Source organism: Drosophila montana, unplaced genomic scaffold (genome assembly GCF_035044405.1).
Source record: "Drosophila montana isolate Dmon_TW-CO22-7 unplaced genomic scaffold, ASM3504440v1 contig_1638_1, whole genome shotgun sequence".
NCBI classification, from domain to species: Eukaryota; Metazoa; Arthropoda; class Insecta; order Diptera; family Drosophilidae; genus Drosophila; species Drosophila montana.
Genome location: NW_026996573.1, coordinates 122,094 through 146,558, shown reverse-complemented (window position 1 = coordinate 146,558; position 24,465 = coordinate 122,094). Strand labels below are relative to the sequence as shown.

Genomic DNA, 24,465 nt, shown 5'->3' with positions numbered 1-24,465 from the left:
GTTGATCACCAATCAGTCAGATATACGACAAATAAGAGAAAAACATAATAATTAATGTGAGCTACAACTAAGTTTATGGCGCTGAGAGGTGTATAGAAGATATAAGTTGGATGCTACTGCGAAATAAATAGATTTCCAGAATGTCTTCGTACAGAAATTAACATACGTATACTTTGGTAACGCAAAAGCTAACTCGAAGAAGTTCTACAAAGAAAGTATAAATGCAAAATCCAATATGTTTTGATACAAAATGTATAAAAATAAAAAAACAAGAGTATTCTAGTCAGAAGTTCTCCACTAGGGGATACCCTGAACCCTCTTCTGCACAAAATGTTGCTCGCGCTATGAGCTCGTTTGCTTTATCAGTAATACATAAAATTAATAAAATAAGGTCCCTCCCAATTGGACTCTATCCCATGGCGACCACACTGCTTGCCACCGCCTCCACTCGACAGCCATACCCACAATTCATTCTCAATATACACAAAGCACAGAAAACAATATAATCGCATATGAATGTGTATGAAATTTTTGCAATTTGCGCTAGATGCCGCAAACACATGTCAATATAAGAACAAGTTATGTTTATTAACTTTTGCGTTTCTGAACTGCTTTTGATTAAATTCAACATTAAATCTAGTAACATTAAATCTATTAGTATATTCTAAAAAAGGAAATTGCATTAAAATTTTGGATTAAGTTATTAGGTATTTCCAATTGGTTTACATATTTGATTTATTGCTACGAGGCTATAAAATATAAGATTGTTAATTGTAAATATTGTATTGTAAATATACTATTCTAGAGGCTACATGTCAAATTTGCTGACCTAGCTCTTAAAACCTAAGAGAGTTGCTCAAAAAAAAAAAGGAATTCGATATCGATACTTATCGATTACTTGGAAACGGGGCGTGTTATGGATTACCGAAAAAAACTCATACTGCGCGGGCACTAGAAGGGCCTACTTTCAAAATTTCAACTCTAGCTCTTATAGGTTCTGAGATCCTTGCGTTTATACATAGACAGTCAAGCGGACACGGCTAGATCGACTCGGCTATTGATGCTGATCAAGAATATATATAACTTATGGGGTTGAAAAATTTCCCGCGAATACCGATGCAATGTGCTGCATCCCACCTCCAACCCATCCAACCGAGGGGCGTATTCGTGTAACGTACGACGCGAGTCGCGAAGTACAAACGCAAATACAAACTAAGACTATCTACTTGCTAAATAGTTTAGATTCGATGACTGTAAAAGACGAAGAGAAGACTCCGACCAGAATATTTTACAAAGTTTGTTATAATTATCACAGAGGACTCTGAACGGTTCAGTACGGCATAGCTAAGTAGTTGAAAATACTTGAAGCGATAAGGGTGTATAATTACGTGTTAGTCTAGTAGGGACAGTGAAATTTAATTGGCTAGTCAACCCAGAAGAGTCGATTTCACCCCTAATTAACTTATGAATAAATATTACATCAATCTTAGTTCTACGATTAATTAAGAAGGAAAATTAATTGTCAGAACTCTACTGGGGTATGGCGGTAACCGAGGATCGCAATTAAAACAACGCAGGGCAAAAATCAGGAATGACTTCTGTACAGATTCAATCCTGTCTTGGTGAATAGAATATTGTAGGGACCAGACACATGAAGCATACTCTAATAGGTCGTACCAGAGATATATAAGGGGTCTCTGTCGTGTACGGATCGTCAAACCCCCTTGACCATCGCTTGACTCACCACGGTCGTAACATGAGAGTGGAATTTAAGTTTAAGTTTACTGGAACTGTTGACACGCTCGTGCGGCTAACTATCAAGAGAGAGCTCTCAGTTGAGAGTGATTGACGTTTTTTACTTGTGCTCCAAGATTTTTATATATTTTTTCGCTTAAATCCTGCTTTTTATTTCTAAATTTTTCATTTTTTGTGCTTTATTTAAAAAGCTTTTATAACTTGTGCAAAGTGTTATCTGTTGTGCAACGTAAGTCTGTTAATTATTGCATTTATTAAACACGGCGTCAGTTACGTATTGTTGTTATTGCCTGTTTTGATTCTTTTGCTTTGGTGCTTCCCTGTGCATACACTTGTTTGTGCGTGTGTTCGCTGCTGCATATTTCTGCTTGTGCATCGCGCTCTCGCAAATTTTTGCTGTTGCTTTTCGCTCCAAACAATTTGTTTGTATACAAATAGTTATTTTTTGAGCTTTTACTTGCTCTATTTTTGTGCACCGTGTTTCGTTATGGTCTGCGCTCTCGCAACTTCTGCTTATCTCTGGTAGTAATTATGTCGTGCTGTAAGAAACCTTGCACGTTGAAGCAGGCTGATGATTCTGCATTGCCAACATTTGTTAATTGCTGGCTGTGTGAGAATATAATGCATGCTAAATGTGCAGGTCTCACTGGGCGTGATTGCGACAAGATCGCTGCAATTGCCAAGAAGGGCTGCGGCGGCTTGCGTTGGTCGTGCCCACAATGCATCGACAAGCAAATTGATTTCTCCAGAATGTATAATTCTGTGAGGAATCAATTCTTAAAACTAAATAACGTGGCTAAGCAGCTCTCGAGTAGTGTTGACTCGAGTTGTGAGTTGCTTAGCAAATACAAATTCGAGTCTCCAACCAATCGCCGGTTGGAGCCTCATTTTTTGCAGTTACCCTCTCCGTCTGTCCAGACACCTATGCCTCTGTTGTCCCTGCCTAGCAACTTGGATTTATCTCCAATGTTGTCATTATCGCCTTCTCCGAGCGACTGCCCAAATATTACCCCTATTTTATCCCCTGTAATAGTCCCATTAGTCCCCGTACCTGAACCTGTCCCAGTTAGCCAAACTGCCTCAGCCCCCTCAGCTCCTGGTTGCAAAGGTAGACCTGCGCGCAATCTTGCCCAGATTGTTAAAAACAATCAAAAGCAAATCTTTTGCTAGCGTGTCAATTACCAAATTTAATTTCTCCACTCCTCGTGAAATATCATTATTCAAAAAGATATGTTTCCAATCATTTGTGATCCCAAATTTTGGCCTCCACACATGATTGTTCCCGAATTCAAGCCAAAAAAACGTAACCAGCCTGTCACCCTTCCAGTCCCTTCAATACAGGGTACAATTTCTTTCCCAAAAAACTAACTTCTTCTTCTGACCAAGTCTTAATTCATTATCAGAATTTCAAAGGTCTCATTTCAAAACTTTAAAATCTTTTCATGGCCAGCACTTCCTTCGATTCGGATATAATCACATTTTCAGAAACATGGTTAAATTCAACCATATCTGATTTTGAGGCTTTTTCGAATAATTTTATTTTGCATAGAAATGATCGGTCGACTCGAGGTGGTGGGGTATTAATTGCCGTTAAAGCCACTCTCCAGTCAGAACTTTTCTGTTTTAGTACGCTTTGTGACGCTGAGATTGTCTCAGTCAAGGTGTCGTACACGGAATATTTATATTACATGCTCTTATGTTCCTCCTACTTCTGATATTCAAGTTTATATGAAACATATTTCTTGTATTAAAGAAGTTTCTTCACACGTGCGTGATAATGACCTTTTTATTGTGTTGGGTGATTTTAATTTGCCGAACATCTCTTGGTCACTTTTCACTGCCGAAAATTATCTAGTGCCCTCAGCACAGCATGACTTTATAGATTGCATGCTTGACCTTTCGTTGTTTCAAATCAATTCAATTTCTAATCATTTGAATAGAACACTTGATCTTGTATTTGTTAACGACTACCTTATTTCTAATGTGTCTAGGTCCCCTCCTTTATCTCTTTCTGAGGATGTATATCATCCTACTTTACATTACTGAATCAACTTATTTATTCAACCGATTGGTCTTTCTTATATGACTCGGTTGGCATGAATACTGCTATTAACTTTTTTTATAACACCCTAAACTCCCTCTTAGATATGTGTATTCCCAAGTCAATTCCTTCGACTACTTTTTCAAAGCCACCTTGGCTTACTACCAGATTATCGAATCTAAAAAATATAAAATCTTAATATTTTAAAAAGTTTAATATGTTTGGTTCGTGTACAGACTTGGCTAAATATTCCATAGCCAAGTCGAACTTCTTTCTTCTGAATTATCTTACTCGTTGCAAAAGGCAATTTGCCCTAAATCCGAAACAGTTTTACAATTTTGTAAACTTAAGGCGTAAATCTTCAAGTTTGCCATCTTCGTTTTCTCTCGGGATGGATAAAGTTAGCAATGACTCTGATTCTGCTTACCTCTTAGCAAATTTTTTTCAATCAACTTACTCTTCAGTCTGTCCTAATAATAATTCTTACCCTTATATTATTACTTCCTCTAGTTCTATACCTCCTATTATTTCCCATTCCTCTCTCCTTTTAGCTTTAAATTCTTTAAAATCTTCTTTCTCTCCTGGGCCTGACTATATTCCTAGTTGCCTACTCAAGGAGTGTAGTTCTTCCCTTGTTTATCCATTACTAGAGCTTTTTAATCCATCCCTTGAATCTTCTGTCTTTCCATCTCTTTGAAAAGAATCTTATATCATTCATATGAATTTAAACAAAGATTTTTGAAAATGAGTTTGAGGTCGATCGGATGGTAAACAAAAAAGTTGCATACGAACGTTTGTCGTGATTTTTCCATACTTGCGGTTGGAATTTCCCGAAACCCCGTCTTAACGTGCACCTTCGTCACATAAGGTAACTGCAGTGAAAATTTCAACTTCCTAGCTCTTACGGTTTGGGCTGTGCGTTGATCACCAATCAGTCAGCAAGTCAGCACAAACAGTTTTATATATAGAGATATACGACAAATAAGAGAAAAAAATAATAATTAATGTGAGCTACAACTAAGTTAATGGCGCTGAGAGGTGTATAGAACATTGAGAAAAAAGGAAGATATAAGTTGGATGCCACTGCGAAATAAATAGATTTGCAGATTGTCTTCGTACAGAAATTAACATACGTATTCTTTGGTAACGCAAAAGCTAACTCGAAGAAGTTCTACAAAGAAAGTATAAATGCAAAATCCAATATGTTTTAATACAAAATTTATAAAAATAAAAAAACAAGAGTATTCTAGTCAGAAGTTCTCCACTAGGGGATACCCTGAACCCTCTTCTACTAACACAAAATGTTGCTCGCTTTATCAGTAATACAAAAAATTAATAAAATAAAGTCCCTCCCAATTGGACTCTATCCCATGGCGACCACACTGCTTGCCACCGCCTCCACTCGACAGCCATACCCACAATTCATTCTCAATATACACAAAGCACAGAAAACAATATAATCGCATATGAATGTGTATGAAATTTTTGCAATTTGCGCTAGATGCCGCAAACACATGTCAATATAAGAACAAGTTATGTTTATTAACTTTTGCGTTTCTGAACTGCTTTTGATTAAATTCAACATTAAATCTAGTAACATTAAATCTATTAGTATATTCTAAAAAAGGAAATTGCATTAAAGTTTTGGCTTAAGTTATTAGGTATTTCCAATTGGTTTACATATTTGATTTATTGCTACGGGGCTGTATTGTAAATATACTATTCTAGAGGCTACATGTCAAATTTGCTGACCTAGCTCTTAAAACCTAAGAGAGTTGCTCAAAAAAAAAAAGGAATTCGATATCGATACTTATCGATTACTTGGAAACGGGGCGTGTTATGGATTCCCGAAAAAAACTCGTACTGCGCGGGCACTAGGAGGGCCTACTTTCAAAATTTCAACTCTAGCTCTTATAGGTTCTGAGATCCTTGCGTTTATACATAGACAGTCAAGCGGACCCGGCTAGATCGACTCGGCTAGATCGACTCGGCTATTGATGCTGATCAAGAATATATATAACTTATGGGGTTGAAAAATTTCCCGCGAATACCGATGCAATGTGCTGCATCCCACCTCCAACCCATCCAACCGAGGGGCGTATTCGTGTAACGTACGACACGAGTCGCGAAGTACAAACGCAAATACAAACTAAGACTATCTACTTGCTAAATACGAAAAGAAGACTCCGACCAGAATATTTTACAAAGTTTGTTATAATTATCACAGAGGACTCTGAACGGTACATGCACGGCATAGCTAAGTAGTTGAAAATACTTGAAGCAATAAGGGTGTATAATTACGTGTTAGTCTAGTAGGGACAGTGAAATTTAATTGGCTAGTCAACCCAGAAGAGTCGATTTCACCCCTAATTAACTTATGAATAAATATTACATCAATCTTAGTTCTACGATTAATTAAGAAGGAAGATTAATTGTCAGAACTCTACTGGGGTATGGCGGTAACCGAGGATCGCAATTAAAACCACGCGGGGCAAAAAACAAGAATGACTTCTGTACAGATTCAATCCTGTCTTGGTGAATAGAATATTGTAGGGACCAGACACATGAAGCATACTCTAATAGGTCGTACCAGAGATATATAAGGGGTCTTTATCGTGTACGGATCGTCAAACCCCCTTGACCATCGCTTGACTCACCACGGTCGTAACATGAGAGTCGAATTTAAGTTTATGATCAAAAATGACACCTAGATCACTTACTTATTACTGGAACTGTTGACACGCTCGAGCGGTTAACTATCAAGAGAGAGCTCTCAGTTGAGAGTGATTGACATGTTTTACTTGTGCTCCAAGATTTTTATATATTTTTTCGCTTTAATCCTGCTTTTTATTTCTAAATTTTGCATTTTTTGTGCTTTATTTAAAAAGCTTTTATAACTTTTGCAAAGTGTTATCTGTTGTGCAATGTAAGTCTGTTAATTATTGCATTTATTAAACACGGCGTCAGTTACGTATTGTTGTTATTGCCTGTTTTGATTCTTTTGCTTTGGTGCTTCCCTGTGCATACACTTGTTTGTGCGTGTGTTCGCTGGTGCATATTTCTGCTTGTGCATCGCGCTCTCGCAAACTTTTGCTGTTGCTTTTCGCTCCAAACAATTTGTTTGTGTACAAATAGTTATTTTTTGAGCTCTACTCTACTTGCTCTATTTTTGTGCACCGTGTTTCGTTATGCTCTGCGCTCTCACAACTCGCCAAGAAGGGCTGCGGCGGCTTTCGTTGGTCGTGCCCACAATGCATCGACAAGAAAATTGATTTCTCCAGAATGTATAATTCTGTGAGAAATCAATTCTTAAAACTAAATAACGTGGCTAAGCAGCTCTCGAGTAGTTTTGACTCGAGTTGTGAGTTGCTTAGCAAATACAAATTCGAGTCTCCAACCAATCGCCGGTTGGAGCCTCAATTTTTGCAGTTGCCCTCTCCGTCTGTCCAGACACCTATGCCTCTGTTGTCCCTGCCTAGCAACTTGGATTTATCTCCAATGTTGTCATTATCGCCTTCTCCGAGCGACTGCCCAAATATTACCCCTATTTTATCCCCTGTAATAGTCCCATTAGTCCCCGTACCTGAACCTGTCCCAGTTAGCCAAACTGCCTCAGCCCCCTCAGCTCCTGGTTGCAAAGGTAGACCTGCGCGCAATCTTGCCCAGATTGTTAAAAACAATCAAAAGCAAATCTTTTGCTAGCGTGTCAATTACCAAATTTAATTTCTCCACTCCTCGTGAAATATCATTATTCAAAATAAATATTTGACATGATATGTTCCCAATCATTTGTGATCCCAAATTTTGGCCTCCACACATGATTGTTCACGAATTCAAGCCAAAAAAGCGTAACCAGCCTCTCACCCTTCCAGTCCCTTCAATACAGGGTACAATTTCTTCCCCAAAAAACTAGCTTCTTCTTCTGACCAAGTCTTAATTCATTATCAGAATGTCAGAGGTCTCATTTCAAAACTTTAAAATCTTTTCATGGCCAGCACTTCCTTCGATTCGGATATAATCACATTTTCAGAAACATGGTTAAATTCAACCATATCTGATTTTGAGGCTTTTTCGAATAATTTTATTTTGCATAGAAATGATCGGTCGACTCGAGGTGGTGGGGTATTAATTGCCGTTAAAGCCACTCTCCAGTCAGAACTTTTCTGTTTTAGTACGCTTTGTGACGCTGAGATTGTCTCAGTCAAGGTGTCTTTTCGTACACGGAATATTTATATTATATGCTCTTATGTTCCTCCTACTTCTGATATTCAAGTTTATATGAAACATATTTCTTGTATTAAAGAAGTTTCTTCACACGTGCGTGATAATGACCTTTTTATTGTGTTGGGTGATTTTAATTTGCCGAACATCTCTTGGTCACTTTTCACTGCCGAAAATTATCTAGTGCCCTCAGCACAGCATGACTTTATAGATTGCATGCTTGACCTTTCGTTGTTTCAAATCAATTCAATTTCTAATCATTTGAATAGAACACTTGATCTTGTATTTGTTAACGACTACCTTATTTCTAAAGTGTCTAGGTTCCCTCCTTTATCTCTTTCTGAGGATGTATATCATCCTACTTTACATTACTGAATCAACTTATTTATTCAACCGATTGGTCTTTCTTATATGACTCGGTTGGCATGAATACTGCTATTAACTTTTTTTATAACACCCTAAACTCCCTCTTAGATATGTGTATTCCCAAGTCAATTCCTTCGACTACTTCTTTAAAGCCACCTTGGTTTACTCCCAAATTATCGAATCTAAAAAATATAAAATCTTTATATTTTAAAAAGTTAATATGTCTGGTTCGTGTACAGACTTGGCTAAATATTCCATAGCCAAGTCGCACTTCTTTCTTCTGAATTCTTTCTTCTGAATTATCTAACTCGTTGCAAAAGGCAATTTGCCCTAAATCCGAAACAGTTTTACAATTTTGTAAACTTGAAGCGTAAATCTTCAAGTTTGCCATCTTTGTTTTCTCTCGGGATGGATAAAGCTAGCAATGACTCTGATTCTGCTTACCTCTTTGCAAATGTTTTTCAATAAACTTACTCTTCAGTCTGTCCTAATAATAATTCTTACCCTTATACTATTACTTCCTCTAGTTCTATACCTCCTATTATTTCCCATTCCTCTCTCCTTTTAGCTTTAAATTCTTTAAAATCTTCTTTCTCGCCTGACTATATTCCTAGTTGTCTACTCAAGGAGTGTAGTTCTTCCCTTGTTTATCCATTACTAAAGCTTTTTAATCCATCCCTTGAATCTTCTGTCTTTCCATCTCTTTGGAAAGAATCTTATATCATTCCTCTCCACAAGCAAAGTGGAAAGTCTGATATACAAAACTACAGGGGCATTGCGAAACTGTCCGCTACTGCTTAAATATTTGAAAAAATAATCACTTCGAATTTGCAGCATTTCTGCAAATCAGTTGTTACCCCTGTTCAACATGGATTCGTAAATAATCGGTCAACTACGACCAATCTGCTTGAGTTTACTTCCTTGGTAAATGATGCTTTCCTTTCGAAAATGCAAACTGATGTCATTTACACTGACTTCAGTATGGCGTTTGACTCTGTGCACCAAGTCATTTTACTTTTTAAACTTGACCGCACAGGTTTCCCTCCGTCTTTTTTGTTTTGGATAAGTTCTTATTTAAAAGGTAGGACCCAAAGAGTAATGCTGAGGCTGACTACCTCTAAACAGGTTCACGTTACTTCTGGTGTTCCTCAAGGTAGTCATCTTGGTCCTTTACTCTTCATTCTTTTTATAAATGATCTCCCTCTGTTATATTACATGCCCGTGTAATCATGTATGCGGACGATATGAAACTTATTCTATCATACACTAATCCCCTACATCATTCTCGTCTTCAAGACGATTTGAACGCTATGCAACTTTGATGTTCGGCCAATCAATTGCATCTGAATTGTTCAAAGTGTATGCTTATGACATTTAATCGTACTACACATTATCTTGTCAGTTATACAACCGACAATACTCCATTGCAACGTATACTAACAGTTAAGGATCTAGGCGTTCTTTTTGATTCTAAACTCTTCTTCAATCTTCACATAGATACCATCGTTATTGAGGCAAAAAGTGTACTTGGATTCATTAAACGATGGTCTAAAGAGTTTAACGATCCTTATATAACGAAACTTCTGTACATCTCTCTTGTTCGTCCTATCCTTGAATACTGCTCTGGCATCTGGTCTCCGCAGTATAACAATAGCCAAGATCGTATTGAATCTGTTCAGAAGCAATTTCTGCTTTTTGCCTTACGAGGTTTAAATTGGGACCCTAATCTTCGGTTGCCATTCTATTCCAGCAGGCTGCTTCTTCTTAATCTTCCGTCGTTAACCAACCGTAGGACAATTCTCGGTGTTGTCTTTCTACATTAGTTGGTTGTTGACGATATTGATTATCCTTTTTTGCTAGGACTTCTTCAATTCTCTGTTCCTTCAAGACCAACCAGAAATTACCGCCCCTTATTCCTATCGACGTGCACAACAGACTACGCTATGCACAATCCTTTTCGCGTGCTATGTAAAAATTACAATAGTTTGCATCACGTTTTCTCTTCCGAACTTTCTCTACACCTAATAAAATCGTTGTTTTAGGATACCTTCGGGAAGTCACTGACCATTCCCAGCTATGAGCAGGGGCATAGCTTGCCGGACAGGCTGTAAATTTTCCCCCACCGGTTCGGTGATTTCCCAATACTATCTCTTCATCCTATCTAGCATACAGTTCTTTACTCTATTAACAATCTTCTTACTTTCTTTTCTCCTATTTGTAATATTTTCTTAAATAATATTGCAAAATAAGATTGTTTTTAATTTTACTTAAGAAACATTTTTTCCTACTTACACCATTTTTCTGAGATGTAGGCTATAATAGCGTCACCGACATAATTAGCTGTGAAAAGGGGCACATCTGGCCGGACTGGCAAATAAAACACCTCCATCGGTCGGTGATGCTATTAGAAATTTGTGTTCTCTAACTAGGCTCTTAGCATTTAATTTCCATAATTGTATATATAATGTATTGAATAATTAGGAAGACACTCGTTTTGTCCACCATTAATAAATAAAAAAATAAAATATGTGAGAAAAAATATGTAAGAAACCATTTAAGGAAGTCTACATTAGTAATCGAGATTGATACAGTATCGAGAGAGATTATTGATGAAAAGAGTAAAGAGTAGCGGGCCAAGATGACTAACTTGGGGAGGACGAGAAATCACCTGAATTCATTAAAAAAAAATTTCTTAAAAATAATCTTTTGGATTATGTTACGCAAGTACTTTTAGATCCAGCTCAGAATATTGACTAGCCACGAAGGCATTATTTCTGAAGTATTAAGGAGTGATTAACGGAGTCGAACGCCTTACTACGATCAGTATAGATGGTAAACTCAAGAAGGATAGTGGCTGCAGATCTACGCTTCTGGTCTCCATGCTGGAATAGTTAAATAATAGAGATACATAAAAAGCTACATGGGGCATTTGGGATAGCGGATAATTTAAATATACCTCTAAAGTTTTCGATATTAGATTTACTCTTTTCCTTATGAAGAGGAATAATAAACCATTCTTTCCAAATGGTCGGGAAAAATAAAATGCTTGCAGACTATACAAAAAGTTTTAGAATAGGTTTACATAGTGCTGCAGCACAATACCTGTGCACGCAAGCGGGAACACCATCAGGGCCCGTGGTGTATACCGGCTTGATTGTGTTAAGGTCGCTGAGAAGCGAACTTTCAGTAATAATAGGATTTAGGATGCAATTTACCGTCAGTAACTGATTGGGAAAAGTAGGTAGTTTGAAAAAAGAAAAAAAAAATGCCTGGATCAGTGTTCGTGCAAAATAGATTTCTCCGTTTAGAGTTTAGAGTTAACAAAGTTGAAGTTTTTTTTTTTTTTTTTTTAACGCGTATCCTGATGCAACGTACTGCATCCCACCTCCCGCCCAACCGACCGAGGGGCGCAGTCGTGTAACGTACGACACGAAATGCAAAGTAAATATGAAAAAAAAATAATAAATAAAGAAACGCTACAAACTACGAGTATGTGTACAAATACAATTACAAATAAAAATAGGACTATCTACTTGCTAAATAGAAGACTTTATACGAGGAAGAGAAGCTTCAGAGCAGAATACTCTGCAATGCTTGTTATAGTCATCACAGAGAACCCTGAACGGTTCATGCAAGGCATAATTAGTTAAGCAAAATTAAAGCGATAAGGGGGTAAAATTACGTGTTAGCCTAGTAGGGATAGAGAAATTTAATTGGCAAGTCAACACAGAAGAGTCGATTTCACCAGTAATTTATTTATGAATAAATATTGCACCCAGCATGGTTCTACGATTAATCAAAGAAGGAAGCTTAATCATCAGAAGTCTGCTGGAGTATGACGGTAACCGCACACGAGGATCCCAATTTAAACCACTAAGGGCAAACAACAAGAATTGTTTCTAAACGGATTCAATTCTGTCCTGATGGGTAGCATATTGTGGTGACCAGATACATGAGGCATACTCAAGAATAGGTCGTACCAAAGATATATAAAGTGTTTTTGTCGTGTACGGATCGTCAAACTCCTTCGACCATCGCTTGATGAAACCCATAACTATTCTGGCCTTATTGACCACGGTATTAACATGAGAGTCGAATTTAAGTTTATGATCAAGGATGACACCTAGATCACTAGAAGTACTATTAACACGCTCGAGCGGTATGCAAGGATGTAATAGCCTCTGCCCACTGAACACATTTCTTTCACATTTCTGAAAATGTCACATTTTTGCAAAATGCGTAAAATGCGGCCTGTACGTTCCTCCATAAGAAATCACATTTCACACATTTTTCAAAAATGTCACATATTTAAAAAATGTGTAAATTCGCCCCGAACATTTCGTGTATTTTGCGATGATTAATCGATTCATTACCATAAACAGCTGATATTGCAACGAAGGCAAGCGGTAACTTTAAATTATAATTTTAAATTTTAATTATCCCACAGATTTTAACATTTAATGTTGGCCAAATCCCGCAAAGAGTCTATTAAATGGAGCCCCCACTTCGGGGCCGTATTTTTTTACTTTAAGAAGAAAATCTGTGCGGCGCTTTTGTAAATTAAAGCAACTCGATCAGCTGTTTATTTAAATAAGCGGTACTTTTGCCACTCACATGTTACCGACAACCGGTGGCACACAAATATGTGAAATTTGAAACTTAAGCCAGTGGGCAGAGGCTATAAGAAACCAATTGAGGAGGGCTTCTATAGAAGGTCATTACCTTACATTAAGAGATGTTTAAGTTTAAAAAGTTGGCTAGACACCAAGCCTGAAACGCATTAATGTCCGCTTGTAAGAGATAACATGATGCCATATCCTTATATGCAAGGCATTATTTTACATCATCAGCATACATTAATACTCGAGAGTGAGACAGTATCGAGGGAAGGTCATTGATGAAAAGAGTGAAGAGTAGCGGGCCAAGATGACTACCTTGAGGAACACCGGAAGTCACCAGAATACGTTTAGAAAACGAATTTCTGAAAAGAACCTTTTGGGTTCTGTCACGCAAATACTCTGAAATCCAGTTCAAGAGATTGACTGGGAAGCCGATAAGGCATAATTTATGAAGCAGCAAGAAATGGTTGACAGAGTCGAAAGCCTTACTGAAATCAGTATAGATGACGTAAGTCTGCTTTCTTTTCTTAAACCCATCAATTACAAACGAAGTAGACTCAAGAAAGTTAGTGGTTGTAGATCTGCGCTTCACGAGCCAATCTGGGAAGGTGGAATAATAGAACTACATAAATGTTGCAGTTGAGATGTTATAATTCTCTCAAAAGCTTTAGGTATAGCGGATAATTTGGAAATACCCTTATAGTTTTCGACGTCGGACTTACTCCCTTTCTTATGGAGAGGGATAATGTACGATTCCTTCCAAATGGTCGGAAAAGATGAAGTGTTTACGGACAATACAAAAAGTTCTAAAACAGGTTTACATAATGCTGCAGCGCAGTATCTAAGCACGCAAGCAGGAACACCATCAGGGCCCGGTGAGTAAACCGGCTTAAACTTTCGGTAATAATGGGATTTAAGATGCAGTTTGACCTCTGTAACTGATAAGGATAAGGCTGATTTTTATTATACCTAAAGGAGGAGTAGGTAGTCTGAAAAAAGTTTGCGAACAGGTCGGCTATGCCTGGATCAGTGTTCGCGCTCTCATGTAGAGTCTGAGATGTCCGGCTTCAGCCAGGTCTCAGTGAACCCGATAATATGAAAATTAAAAGCAAGAGAGTCTAAATACAGTTTAGCGAGTTTAGATTTAAGACCTCTAACATCCTGGTAGGCAAGCTCGATAGATGAAATTAGTTAGTTAGAAATAGGTGGTAATAAAATCGGAGTCCGATTTTTAGTTTTGGCCTTATATTCTTTTACTATTAAGAGTTCCAGCCAAAACTCTTTACAACAAATATCAGTAAATATTTCTGGCGGAACACTTATTTTAAAGGACGCAATGTCCTTTCATAAGCGAACTTAAATTTCTCCACCACTATACCTGGGGCTTGAATTTTTGCCTGTATAAACCCTTTTACATCATCTGATGAAAAGTGAGGGGCAAGCCTAGAAACAAAAATAAGTCTCTTCGGTGGAACACCGACTAGAGGCTTAGGCGCCACAGGTACGACAGTGGGAACACTATTAACTATGGTACCTAAAACAGCCGGTAGTCCGGACGACGAGCCTTCTAGCGGCTGTTGTAAATTTAATTGTTGCTGTCGCCCTTTCGGAACACCCACGACAGCGGACGACACGGATAATTCGACTGGTTTTTCTCGTGCCGATTCGGGACAGAATCAGTGTCCACAGCAGACCTCACAGCTACCGGAGTAGCAAAAGAGACGATCACACAGCAGATCGGGGTAGTAGGCTGCTGAACTGCAATCGGTGGCTGAAGGGTATTCGGCAACGGAGAGTAAAGAGTGAAGACTCACTCAGTACCCAGGGCTGTAAGTTGATTGTTTAGTTTGCGAAAACCAACAATCAGACCCCTTAGGACAGTCTTTTTCTGAGCAAGAGACGCGATGTGTAGTTATAATAAACAACAACAAACGGCTTATCCACAGAGCTTATAGCGCAAGCGCGCAGACAAAAATGCACAGAGCACGAGCGACACTTTTTGGTGTTCGAAGTGAACGGACGTGCTCGCGAACTAAAATTAAAAATTAAAAACGGCAAATATTAAAACAAAACTACTTGCTGACAATTTGTTTTAAGTGAAACGAAATAAAATCAAACCGAAAAATAAGGTGGTCAAAAAAATTGAGCAAGTCGTCTGCGCTGCCGTGCTGACATGCACCCAGCCAGTGGCAATGTCATTCCAGTGAGTGCTGAGAACAGCAACAGCAAAAAAATAACTAACTAACTAAGGTAGGCCAACTAAATGCTGATGCCGCTACGCCGCCGAGCATCTCAATGCTTAACAGCCGCATAACAACAGCTGCCAATAAATTCTCCGCGCTGATGTCTGCAAGAGGTACCTCAGTTCCACCTTCCTACCCTTTATTGGACTCCGAAGACCCCGGCAGCAGCCCACAATCACAGTCGAAAAAAAGCAGAGAAGCGCCAGGTCTTAGACAGCAAATCCCACCTTCCACACGCCGAAAGCAGAACAAGACTGACACTAGTCCAGTTTGCATATATGCTTCCAATAGATATGCTCTCTTGGCACCACCCGATAACGACGAAACATGGACACGGACGAATCTGAGGCCGACTCCTCAGCCAATAACAATGCCCCCACGGGAGGAAAGAAGCCGCCCCCATCGTCCTAAATAGCATCGACGACATCAACGACGTGGGGCTCGTACTGTCCGAAGTAGTGGACCTGGATAGCCCAACCATCATATCCAACCTAGGTAGGACTATACGACTCCTAGCCAAATATGTGCCCATTTACAGATACTGGAAGAACAAAAAATTGAGTTATACTCATACCAGCTGCAGGAGGAGAAGCCGCATAGTAATCAAAGGCCTCCATCACTCCACACTCAACCTAGGGCTCACCGATGACCTGCAGAGCCAGGGTCATACCGCTCTCCACGTACACAATCCGAGTAGCAAAGTCACCAAAGAGCCCATGAATATTCACTTCATTAACTTGCATCCGGCGGCCAACAACAAGGAGGTTCTTACAATGCCATAGATGTCAGAAGTATGTGCACACGACCACAGTCATCATACTGCTGATTACCCACAGCCCGATACAGTTACGGCAACATGCGCCCACTGTAGTGGTAACCACCCTGCCAACTATAAGGGCTACGAGTGGTTCACCGATAATATATAAAGCGTGCGGGAGCGCTAAAGCCCGCCAAAATGAAAAATCTCCCACCGATGAACACACCACTGAAGGTGCTTATCTGGAATGCCAATGGCATTTCAGGTAAAGTATTGGAGGCCCTAGTAAGAAAACACGACATCGGAATAATCTGGGAGTGAACTAGGGTGGCTTTGAAGAAGCAATTGAGGGAATTGAATTAGGAACACTGTAATAATGAAATCCGTAATTCAGAATAAAAGATTCAAATATAGCATTAGCGACAAGCATAGCATTGGCAACAAGATATTTTGTTAAGTCACATATTAGTGTAACTACATACTCATTGCCTTGCTCTGATTTTGGTAGTGGCCCGATCGTGTCTACTATTATTCTACCAAAAGCATTGATTGGGATTTCTGTAATAGTTAAAGGAGTTTTTGTGTTTGTTGTCACCTTTGATTTTTTACATTTTCGTATTTACTCAGTAATATATCGGGTCTTACCTTTCCAAAAATAATGTCTTTTGACCTTGGCCAAGGTTTTTGTCATGCCTGTGTGACCTCCTTGTATTGGATCATTATGAAATGAAGACAATATAGCTTATTTTTCTATTAGGGTCACCGGGTTGAGTAGCGGTACTCTTACTGTTTTCAAGGTTTTATTGCCCATTTGTTTGAAATGATCAATTGAAACTTGTTCAAAGATATTTTCCCACGGTGCCACTTTGATTTGATTTGATAAATACCGGCTTGCATTTCAAGCCTTTGGAAGAACTGACCTAAGTCAAGAATTCCATTAGTATATAATTCGCTAACATCATATCTTGCAGTATTTTTATTCCATGTTTAAAGAAACATAGCATATTTTTTACATGTAACGTCACTACTTTACGTACTTCGTCATTTTTAATGACTTCATATACGTTGGGCTTTGAAGCTTTTTCTAGGGATTGCTTAGGCAATTCCAATTTTTCATCTCCTGAGCAAGATTTTTGTCTACTTTGATATCTTGTAGGGACTTTCTTAATAATTCCTGTAATTTCTTTTAATTCTTTGAGGTTATTCTTGATAACGCATTATGTACATAATTATCTTTACCCTTAAGATACTCTAAAAAAAAAATTATATTCCTCCAATTCAAGTCTCATACGTGTTAATTTTGAGCCCGGGTTAATCATTGAGAATAGGTCTGTGATCTGTCTTGATGATGAAATGATTACCGTAAATATAGAGTCTAAAATGTGTTATTGCCCAATAAATGGCTGCTAATTCTTGTTCAATTGTGCTCTTGTTAGTTTCACCGTTATTAAATGATCTAGATTCGTATGTAACTGGAAGTTGGTGGCCATTGTGGTTTTGAATTAAAACAGCACCACACGCTTGCTTACTCGCAGTAAGTTGGTTCCATAAGCTGAGATTTTAAGTGTAAAAATGCAAATTGGCAGTCATCGGTCCATTCGAATGGAATACTTTTCTTGAATAATCTCGTTATGTGCCTTGAAGAGTCTGCAAAATTTTTAATAAATCGTCTGTAGTATTTACAGAATGCAATGAAACGTCTAGCGCTATCCGCATCATGGGGAACTGGTAATTTTGAATGACATCGTATTTTTTGTCATCTGGCAAGATTCCTTTATCTGTGCATTTGTGTCCCAAAAATGTGACCTCATGCATAAAAAATGAACATTTTTCAGGATGTAGTTTCAGGTTGTATTTCCTGCGTTTGTCAGAAACATCAGTTAGGTTTTTAAGCATATCTTTTCGGAACAACCAATAACTATTAAATCATCCATATAAAGAAATTCTTGATACGGTTCTAGTCCAGAAAATGCTATAGTCATCAATCTCTAGAAAGAATTAGGCGCTATCTTTTAACCAAATGGTAGTCGCGTGAAGCGATATGAGCCATTGCTCGTTGAAAAGGACGTTATATCTCTTGAACTTTTTTCAAATTCAATTTGATGAAATCCCGACATTAAGTCAAGGCATGAAAAATATTTTGCTCTACCTAGTTGATCTAAAATATCATCAATTCTAGGGAGTGGTTAACTTATCAGATAACAGCTTTTTATTAATCTGACGATAGTTAATTACTAATCGCCATTTTTTCTTTCGGAATCTGAAAGAGATTTTTTCGAAGTTTTGTCGTCAATTAACTTTTTTACTTGAGCTTGAATTTCTTGTATTTGGCTTTGAGGATTTCTATAAATTTTTATGTAAACTGGTTTATCATCCTTCAATCTCAATTTTTGTTTGTAAAAATTATTTGTTGATAAGATTCGGTTTTAAGTCCGAATATTTCTGTATATTTATTGCATAACTTTGATAACTGTGATATGAATTGTGGTGGAAAATTTTTAGATAATTGGGATATGACAGCTTCTTTTCTGGTTTTCGTGTTTGTTTGAACCACATTGTAGTTCGAAAGTGATTCATATTCTAAGTAATTTATATCAACTAATTGATCGGTATTGGTTGTATTTAGAAGTCGGACAAATGTGTTTTGAGAAGTTGCAATGGTATTTGCAACGTAAATACCAGCTTGAATTTCCTTGTTTGGAATTAGTACACTTTCTTCGTTTGAGGCTATAGTGATTTTGCGGACAACTTGGGATCTTGCTGGTAATAATATTAAGTTATTACCAGAACTGTATGTTATCGGAACGTAAATCAGAAATCTATTATTGCTATTATTTTGATTATTGTTGTTATTATTATAGTTGCTCCTGTTATTATAACGGGCATTTCCTCTACCACAATAATTACCTCTGTAGCTATTACCGAGATAGGAATTACCTCTTTTGGAATACAATACAGTATTCACATTGCCAGTAAGTCTCGTACTAGTTCTAATGTATGCGCTTATAGCTGCATCCATTGTTGTGCATGTTTCAGCTTTTAGTACGGTTTTTATGCTCTCATGCTCGGTTTTTTGACCATAGAATCAATTGTCTCTCTAGTAATTAGAGTATTAGCATGTTCTGCCGGTATACCTTCATCGATAAACGAGGCTTCGAGTAGCTTTCGTAAATGATCGATTTCATTAGTATATTGCGTGGCCGTTTTCCCTTTTTGCTGTACCGTTGCCATTTGGCTTTTACATTTTGAGATGTTTCGCCCACAATTACATTCTGCAATTTGTTAATAATTGCCTCTATAGAGGTTTCATTTTGTACTTTGTACAGGGTTGTTCCTATAATTTTTGATTTGATTACTTGTACTGCAATCGCTTCATATGGTCCCTTTGCTAGGTGGACCAGTTTTTTTTTAACGCGAATCCCGATGCAACGTACTGCATCCCACCTCCCGCCCAACCGACCGAGGGGCGCAGTCGTGTAACGTACGACACGAAATGCAAAGTAAATATGAAAAAAAAATATTAAAAAAAAAATCGATACAAACTACGAGTATGTGTACAAATACAATTACAAATAAAAATAGGACTATCTACTTGCTAAATAGTTTAGAATAGAAGACTTTATACGAGGAAGAGAAGCTTCCGAGCAGAATACTCTGTAATGCTTGTTATAGTCTGAACGGTTCATGCAAGGCATAATTAGTTAAGCAAAATTGAAGCGATAAAGGTACACAATTACGTGTTAGTCTAGTAGGGATAGAGAAATTTAATTGGCTAGTCAACACAGAAGAGTCGATTTCACCAGTAATTAATTTATGAATAAATATTTCACCCAGCATGGTTCTACGATTAATTAAAGAAGGAAGTTAATCATTAGAAGTCTACTGGAGTATGACGGTAACCGCACACGAGGATCCCAAAGTAAACCAATAAGGGCAAACAACAAGAATTGTTTCTGAACGGATTCAATTCTGTCCTGATGGGTAGCATATTGTGGTGACCAGATACATGAGGCATACTCAAGAATACGTTATGCTATCAAGGATGTAAGAAACCAATTGAGGAAGGCTTCTATAGAAGGTCATTACCTTACATTTAGAGCAGTTTAAGTTTAACAGGTTGGCTAGACACCAAGCCTGAAACGCATTAATGTCCGCTTGTAAGAGATAACATGATGCCATATCTTTATATGCAAGGCATAATTTTACATCATCAGCATACATTAATACTCAAGAGTGAGACAGTATCGAGGGAAGGTCATTGATGAAAAGATTAAAGAGTAGCTGGCCAAGATGACTACCTTGAGGAACACCGGAAGTCACCAGGATACGTTTAGAAAACGAATTTCTGAAAAGAACCTTTTGGGTTCTGTCACGCAAATACTCTGAAATCCAGTTCAAGAGATTGACTGGGAAGCCGATAAGGCATAATTTATGAAGCAGCAAGAAATGGTTGACAGAGTCGAAAGCCTTACTGAAATCAGTATAGATGACGTAAGTCTGCTTTCTTTTCTTAAACCCATCAATTACAAACGAAGTAGACTCAAGAAGGTTAGTGGTTGTAGATCTGCGCTTCACGAACCCATGCTGGGAAGGTGAAATAATAGAACTACATAAATGCTGCAGTTGAGATGTTATAATTCTCTCAAAAGCTTTAGGTATAGCGGATAATTTGGAAATACCTCTATAGTTTCCGACATCGGACTTACTCCCTTTCTTATGGAGAGGGATAATGTATGATTCCTTCCAAATGGTCGGAAAAGATGAAGTGTTTACGGACAATTCAAAAAGTTTTAAAACAGGTTTACATAATGCTGCAGCGCAGTATCTAAGCACGCAAGCAGGAACACCAACACCATCCCGGTGAGTAAACCGGCTTGATAGTGTTAAGGTCGCTAAGAAGCGAACTTTCTGTAATAATGGGATTAAAGATGCAGTTTGACCTCTGTAACTGATAAGGATAAGGCTGATTTTTATTATACCTAAAGGAGGAGTAGGTAGTCTGAAAAAAGTTTGCGAACAGGTCGGCTATGCCTGGATCACTGTTCGCGCTCTCATCTGCAAACTTAACCGAAGAAGGCAAAGTAGATGTCTTTCGTTTAGAATTGACAAAGTTAAAAAATTGCTTAGGATTATGTGAAAATTGAAGGCGACAACGCCGAAGGTAATTCTTATAGCAGATGGAATTTTGGGTGGAAAAATTTGATCGGGAAACTGCATAGCGGGAGAAATCAGAGTGATTTCCCGATTTCTTCAACTTTTTATAACACCTCGACCTCACGTTTTTAACATCATCAGTTCATTTGAGAACCAGGGATTCCGATTCCTTGATGGGGACTCGGGCTGGTAAATCAATGACCATTTCCAGAGTTGGATGAAAAGGGTCTTCAGGAAGTGTAAGCGGATTGATCCTGTGCACAACACTGTTGAACGAATCTAACACGAAAATTAGATCAAGAGATCTGTTTCTTGAATTGCGCACACGATTAACCTGCCGTAAGGACATTTCATGTAGACCATCAATAAATTCGTTTGACGATGACGGCAACAGAAAGTTTGAGTCTGATGGCGATGACCACTCGACAATAGGAAGATTAAAGTCCCCAAGAACTACTAAAAGGTCTCTATCAGAAAGTAGGGAGGAGATAGATTTAATAGCATTAAGATGGGCTTGATAGGTAGACAAATTAGATAGAGGAGATAAATTTGAACATGTAATAAAGATAGAAAAATTACCAAATACAACTCTTACAGCCACCAACTCAATCTCTGAGATGGGAAGATCAATGCGTTCCGATGAAAGAGCAGACTCGACAGCTATAAGTACTCCTCCTCCGATACGGGAAGCTCGATCGCATCTGTAAGTGGTGTATTTGGAGGTAAAAATTGAAGAGTCTGAGATTTCCGGCTTCAGCCAGGTCTCAGTAAAAGCGATAACTTGAAAATTAAAAGCAAGAGAGTCTAAATACAGTTTAGCTCGAAAGATGGAATTAGTTTTTTGACGCAGCAACTAAAGTTGATGCGCCATTAGAAATAGGTGGTAATAAAATCGGAGTTCGATTTTTCTTTTTGGCCTTATATTCTCTTACTATTAAGTGCTCCGGCCAAAACAACAAATATCAGTAAATATTGCTGGCGGAACACTTATTTTAAAGGACGCAATATCCCTTTCATAAGCGAACTTAAATTTCTCCACAAGTATACCTGGGGCTTAAATTTTTGCCTGTATAAAGGCTTTTACATCATCTGATGAAAAGTGAGGGGCAAGCCTAGAAACAAAAATAAGTCTCTTCGGTGGAACACCGACTAGAGGCTTAGGCGCCACAGGTAGGACAGTGGGAACACTATTAACTATGGTACCTAAAACAGCCGGTAGTCCGGACGACGAGCCTTCTAGCGGCTGTTGTAAATTTAATTGTTGCTGTCGCCCTTTCGGAACACCCACGACAGCGGACGACACGGATAATTCGACTGGTTTTTCTCGTGCCGATGTCACACTTTTCGGGACAGAATCAGTGTCAACAGCAGACCTCACAGCTACCGGAGTAACAAACGAGATGAGCTGCTGTGTAATCGGGGTAGTAGGCTGCTGAATAGCAGTCGGAGGCTGAAGGGTATTAGGCAACGGCAGATCACAAGGAGTGGGCTTTTTAGGCCCCGGAGACTCATCTAACAGTTTAAGGCTATTAAATTGGGTGTCCAGGGCTGTGAGCTGATCGTTAAGTTTACGAAAACCAACAATCGGACCCCTAAAGCCACTCCTGGTCTGACGCATAAACGCCCGCATTTCACCATCAATCTCCCTACACGAGTCGCAACTATAGTGCAAACCATTTTGTTTGGCAACAGCATCCCCCACAAGACCAGTGCACGACATTATCACACAGCCAACAAGGTATGCTGGATTGACTTGCCGTAATTGGCTTTTGGCAAGTTTTTATAAAACAGACAATTTTATGGTCCATTTTTTGGGTCTCTACTGTAATAACGACGCCAAATGTAAAAAGACAGTTATTTAGATAAGATTAATAGCGTATGGAGCACCAACAAGGGGCAGAAAGTAGAAAAAGATCAAAACGCAAGTTGAAAAAAAAGGTGAGAGAGCGCGAGAGTGCGAGAGTAGTCTATTTATAGATTGCTTGCTTGCCCACGAAATCTTGCACACCAGAGAGGCGATGTGCAGTTAAACATAAACAACAAACAACAACAAGAAGCTTACCCACAGAGCTAATAGCGCAAGCGCACAAACAAAAATGCACAAGAACACAAGTTTAAAAGAAACAATATTTAAATAACAAAAATGCACAGACCACAAGCATGCACTCGCGATAAATAAAAAATAAACCGAGAAGGCGAACAGAATAGTAGAAATATATAAAATATAAATAATTAAAACGCAGGTGTTTTATTAAATCAAAAACAAAACGGAGAGCACAAAAAAACACGTCTGTTCGCTTCAAGTGGAGAACATGCACTTTGTAGATGGATTTTCTGTCTATCGAATTCCAGTACTGCACTCGATATTTCTCTTATGTCCTTATGGTGGTTGAGGCATCGGCCTTTTGTTCTGCTATACCGAGGTTTGTATCAGAATCTGAAAACTCTTCTTCTACCAATTCGGTTAATACCGCTGGTATTGTTAGATCGTGTAGTTCTTTTTCTTTTATTTCGGTGTCAGAGTTGCTTGCTGATTCTATCACTTCCGGCTCTTCACCAGTTTCGATTGTCAAAGGGGTATTTAGGATTGTCAGTATAGATATATCCAAATTATACTTCCCTTTTATTGTTATCAAATTTGATCTTAGACTTATCAAAAAGTTTGAAACACCGCCTGAACAATTTTATTCTGAGATAGACACTTATATTATTTTCTTAAATTTCATTTATTGTGGCCAAAATATGTTGCCATTCCATAATGCATTATGCAAAAAAACAGCCTGTCAATTAATAAATTTTTTTTTTTTTTTTAATTTAATTTATTATTGTATTAATATATAATATAACATGATTCTTTATATATCTCGTGTCTTTCTTCTTTTTATCTTTTTATATTTTATCCAGATCATTTGCTCTGCTAATATATATTTATTTTAAACATTTGTTGTGCAATTTATAAATTTTATAAAACATATATGTGCACATGATAATTACTATTATTATTAATAATGTTACAATTAGCTTCTGATCTGGAGTATCAACTTCAACTTTATTTATTACATTTGCAGTGGAGTCCACTGTTTTGGTATCGTCTAAACCCATTATGGGTATGTTTTCTATGCTGATAGAGGATTTTATGCCATATATATGGCTTATTTCGATTTACATTATTTATTTTACTTCTTTTGTTTTCCTCATACATAGGATAATTACTGTTTTTACAGAATCCTACCTATCGTATCGCATAGCTTTACGGGCTATGCTTCTAATCGGGCGGAAATGATTCCGCTCAATTTTACAAATTGTATG

At 38.0% G+C, this 24,465-nt stretch overlaps 1 protein-coding gene across 1 annotated transcript in view; it reads left to right on the top strand.

The window, feature by feature from the left end:
• The window catches only part of LOC135440768 (tetratricopeptide repeat protein 21B-like), a 79,128-nt gene that overhangs the window by 3,115 nt on the left and 51,548 nt on the right, over nt 1-24,465 (top strand). The window lies entirely within an intron of this gene.